The following is a 5,794-nucleotide window of genomic DNA, read 5'->3' on the forward strand; positions in this document are numbered from 1 at the left end:
TAATCATGCAAGCACAAGATTGGAGAGAAGACATCACATAGCTACTCGTCATGGACCCATGGTCCAAGGAGAACTACTCACGGCACGTCCGAGAAGTGTCCATGGTGGGGGAGAACCTCCCGTAGGGCAATGCCCCCTCCGGCAGGGTGCCAGGAAGAGGTCTCCTGACGCTCCCGATCTCGGAAGCGCTACGGTGGCGGAACGATGTAGATATTCGCGATTCTGGATGTGATGGAAGGGTTTTCTCGTGGAGGAGTAAATATAGGTGAAAGGAGGGCGCCGGAGGAGGTGGGACCCACCCAGGCGGCCTCTTGGTGCGGCCTAGGGGTGGACCATGCCCATAGGTCTCCTAGGCGGCCCCTGGCCCCCTCTGGTGATTTGCAAGCTTCCGTTACGCTGATTTTTCATATATTTTTCTCAAGATTTTTCGGGCTTCGGAAAATTGGGTAAAAGCCCCTCCAAAAAAGACATCATCACACAGAAACTGGCTCTGGGTGCACTGAGTTAGTAGATTAGTCCAAATATGTGTAAAATGATATAAAAGTGTAGCAAAACATATAGCTATGTCACCCAAAAGATCATGGAACAAGCAGAAATTATAGATACATTTTGGACGTATCTACATCCCCAAGCTTAAGTTCTTCTTGTCCTCGAGTAGATAAATGATAACACAATAATTTCTGTGGTGACACGCTAACACACATATAAGAACTTCGATGTAAAGCAAGTAACATATGCAATTCAAGTCAAGATAATAAGAAGCAAGAGTCTATATCTAGTACTGAAATTAGCAAAGTAAGAACATAAAGGTGCAAGAGTTCTCGCTCCCCGTGACTCGAATGTATCCAAATCTCAATTTACTAAAATCTCACACTTGATCTCCTTTGGAATCTTATTTTGACTCATCCCCAGACCACTAGTCATGTACAAGTCAAAATGATCCTCTCCCTTTCGACTTTGAGCAGGCATGCAATGGATGAGCGTATGCAAGATATATTGGCACTTAGGATGGAAAATAGAATAATGATGGGAAAGGAAGACAAAAAGGGTGTGAAAGGCTCACATCAATGAGTACAACCATAGGCGAGAGAAAGCCAAATGATAGATATGATATGAGGAGTAGGGATTACCATGTAACGGATGCACATATGAGCTAAGGTAAGCTCTCCAATGGAACTAATGGGGCTGCATCCAACTTGTTTGCTCATGAAGACCTAGAGCTCATTTGACGAGGCTCCTCATTAGAATATGAAAACCAAGTTCTATAGTGTAAGGGTCCCCACATAGTTATGCATGAATGATAATCTCTATGTAGTACAAATATAACAATGAAGTACGAGTGTGGATTTTTCAAAAGGAATAGTAGTGTTGCGCCTTATCTATTTTTATTTCCTTTTTTATTTTTGTGTGGCCTCTTTGGCTCTTTCTATTTATCTCTCATTTGTCCTCTTTGGGATATTTTGTTTTGTCCTCTTTGGGATCTTTTCCTCACTTAAGGACAACACTCTATGTTTTACATGAATAAAAAGAAGATCATCACACTTTATAAGAAGTACTCAACATAAAGACAAGTGAAAACTATCATGATGTATGCAAATGTATGCCTCTGCCAGTGTAGAAGGATATGCAATGATACTAGCGCCTCACGTAGCAATAATTTGGGCAAGGCCCAACTATCATGCGGCTCTACGATCAAGAAAAAGCATGTACGACATGAATATCAAGTCATGAGATGGTGGATGTTGCATGGCAATGTATCTCGGAAAGGCTATGGAAATGCCTTAATAGGTAGGAATGGTGGCTGTTTTGAGGAGAGATATAATGAGGCTTATGTATGACAGAACGTATCATCTCATGGGTTTGGATGCATCGGCGGATTTTGCACCAACTCGCAATGTGAGAAAGGGCAATGCACGGTACTGAAGAGGCTAGCAAAATATGGATGGTGGAAGTGCCAACAATCGAATACTCACATTAGTCCCAAGAACTCATACACTTATTATCGGTAACTCTCTAACTAGTTAGGAAATTCACAAAGAGACAAGTACCCCGAGGAGGAGTGTTTGGGGGTTTGGTTATCCTTGCGCATCCTCGACTCATGGTAACGTGAGGGTACTAATTTTTACTTTTTCGAAAACACATGGATTTCCCAAAATACGGCACCTATCACTAATAGGCTTAAGCTCTTGGCACCAATAGTCCAAACATTACTCAAATCAATACCTCAAAACTATTGCAAGTTAGTACTACACTTAAATAGCAATCACAATTACCTACTCATGCAAGACACACAACTCAGTGCAACGAGCCGACTCTCTAAACAAGATAAGCATGATAACTCAAGAGAGTTCCAAAAGCAACCTAAATAAAATCTCTTAAAAAGATATAGCATGAAAACTAACATCTAAGCATGACATTAGCTATGTAAAGATAGAGAACACACCAAAAAGATAAGCATGAAAACCTATGTTGTGTTCTAGAGTGGAATGGAGCGTGTTTCTCTCCCAAACAAGGTAGTCTAGGTTCTGACTTGTTATGAAAATCAAACAAAACCAAAACAAACTAAAAAAGAAAAGAGCGGGACGCTCCAAGCATAGCACATAACATATGAAGTGATAAAAATATAGCATGGAGATGGACGAACTGATGATTGTTGATAGAGAAGGGGATGCACGGGGGCATCCCAAGCTTAGACGCTTGAGTATCCTTGAATATTTCTTGGGGTGCATGGGGAATCCGCAAGCTTGAGCGCTTGACACTCTTGTATATTCTTTAATCATGTCCCATCGCATACTTGAAAACTCCCTTCATATGAAACTCATCATAAACTGATTAGAGTGGTTAGTACCCTTAATAAAATAATTCATTACCTACTGAAAATAATGAATTTCATCAAAAGCTACTGTTTCTCATGATTGCCAAAACGTTTTTGCAAAGTTAAAGCAAGCTTAAGATTTGCATAATGATGAAAACGCAAAACGTGGCCGAATTTGTGAAACAGAGAACAACTGGTAGTAAATAATTTATTCGGGGCACTTCTGCAACTCAAATCAAAAAACTCAGAACATATGCCAGAAAGGCAATTATATAGATCATGATGTCAAAAACATTCACATCAAAAATATGATCTTGTGATTTTTGGCGAATTTTCCGTCAGGCAAACAGAATCTGTTTCTGGACAGCATGTCACAATTTTTGAACTTTCTTGCAATGAGAGGCTATAACTTGGCACAAAGCTTAAAAATAAAGATACAATGACGTTGCTACAGTAGTAACAAGCATCAATACCACTAAAACTGAAAGTAAAAAAAATGGGTTGCCTCCCAACAAGCGCTTTATTTTATGACTTTGAGCTAGGCATAATGCAAGAAGATCAAGTGTTATCAACTCCATAAAAATAACTTGCCCGAGTAACGGACTCATAAGGTAACTTAATCTTCTCTCTAGGGAAGTGTTCCATTCCAAGGGGGGATTGGAATTTAATGATCCCCTCTTTCATGTCAATGATAGCACCAACGGTGCGGAGAAAAGGATGTCCAAAATAATTGGACATGAGGGATCACACTCAATGTCCATAATAAGAAAATCAACGGGCACATAATTATCATTGACAATAATAAGCATATCATCAATTCTCCCAAAAGGTTTCTTTATGGAAGAATCAACGAGACGAACACCAATAAAACATTGATCATAAGGTTTCAAATCAAGCATATCATACATTCTTTTGGGCATAACGGAGGCACTAGCTGCAACATCACATAAGGCAAAGCAAGAGATATTATTCAATTTTATTTTGACCATAGGATCCCCTTCTTGTTTTCTAGGAATAGAAGTCCCTAGCTTGAGCTTCTCCTCCCTAGCTTTGATAAGAGCATTAGTAATATGCTCGGCGAAGGCAATATTTAGTGTACTAGTGTGGGGGTCTTTAACCATTCTTTGCAAAAACGTGATAACTTCGGAGAGACTACAATTGTAAAAATCAAGGTTACTACCATTAATTAAAGTGGCAGTGATGTCATATAAGCTCATTATTTTGGTAGTATCTAAATTCAAAGGACCTTCTTGTCCTATAGTTGAGGTATTAGCATCAGCATTAATAGGTCCATTGGGACTAGGAGTGTGATGGGTGCTAAAAGTTTTGAGATCCTCAACAACTTGTATAGTAGCAATGGTAGTGTGTGTGTAGGAAGGCTCTTAATGCTCTCTTCCTCTTCTTTTTCTCTAGCCCATATATCCTTAAGTTTGGTTAGCATTCTTATGTTCTCATTAATTTGGACTTGGATAGCATTCATGGGTGTGGTGTTCCTTTCCTCAAGTGGGGAAGTTCTAATTTTATGCATCTCTACATCATGAGCTATGTTGTCCACCTTCAAAGAAAGACTATCTAATTTTTCTAGTTTCTCTTCAACATTCTTGTTGAAGGCTTTTTGAGATGTGATAAAATCTTTAAGCATGCTCCCTTGGTGTTTTTCGTGCTAGGATAATTGTTGTTGTTCCCATAGTTTTTGGATGGGAACGGTCTAGGATTGCTACCAAAATTACTCATGTAAGAATTATTATTAAAGTTGTTCCTAGAGATAAAATTAACATCAACTTTCTCTCTTTCTTGAGCAACTTAAGAATTTAATATAACATCATGAGGATCAATAGGAGCTTGCTTAGTGAGTAAACTCATGATCATGTCAACCTCATCATTAAGGGAGGAGATCTCCTCAATAGAGTTTACCTTCTTACCTGTTGGAGCTCTCTCGGTGTGCCATTGAGAATAATTTGTCATCATCTCATCCAATAGCTTTGTGGCAGCACCTAGTGCAGTTGACATAAAGGTTTCTCCCGCGGCCGAGTCTAACAGATTCCTCGAGGTAAAGTTCAACCCTGCATAGAAAGTTTGGATAACCGTCCAATTAGTCAAACCATGTGTAGGGCAATTCTCAACAAGAGATTTCATATGTTCCCAAGCTTAAGCAACATGTTCACTATCCAATTGTCTAAAATTCATAATGTTACTTCTTAAGTGGATAGTCTTAGCAGGTGGGTAATACTTCCCAATAAAAGCATCTTTGCATTTATCCCAAGAATCTATGCTATTCCTAGGCAAAGATTGAAGCCACACTTTAGCTCCTCCTCTCAAGGAGAAAGGAAAAAAGCTTAAGTTTATCAATATCACCATCTACTTCTTTATATTTTTGCATATCACTAAGGTCAACAAAATTATTCAAGTGCAAAGCAGCATCATCTCCAGCACTAGAGAATTAATCTTTCATAACTAGGTTCACTAAAGCAGGTTTAATCTCATAGGAGGTAGCCCCAGTGGCGGGAGCAGCAATAGGAGTGCAGATAAAGTCATTGTTGTTGTGACTAGTGAAGTCACACAAATTGGTGTTCTTAGTGGAACCCATAGCAGCAGCAACAAGCAAGAATAAAGCAACTATTTGTTTGTGGTTTTTGGTATAAGACTCTAAAGCAAAAACTAGAAATCAAACTAACAACACTAAAAAGCAAAGGTAAAAGATTGCGTGCAACTCCCCTGTCTTGAAGACTGGAGTCCCTTGCAACGGCGCTAGAAAACTTTGCTTGATGATGAGATTATGTATATACTTCTCGCTCCTTGTTGGTTACCCCAAGTGGAAGGTTGAGATGTAGTCAGCAGCAAGTTTTCCCTCACACGAAGACTGTAAGGTTTTTATCGAACCAGGAGGACTCCTCGGATCAACAAGTAGGTGTCTCCCACCCTGGCGCTAGCAGAAGACGTGGACCTGCAAACACACAAATAACTTTGCTCCCAATGAGT

This window comes from Hordeum vulgare, chromosome 5H (genome assembly GCF_904849725.1).
Source record: "Hordeum vulgare subsp. vulgare chromosome 5H, MorexV3_pseudomolecules_assembly, whole genome shotgun sequence".
Taxonomy (NCBI): domain Eukaryota; kingdom Viridiplantae; phylum Streptophyta; class Magnoliopsida; order Poales; family Poaceae; genus Hordeum; species Hordeum vulgare.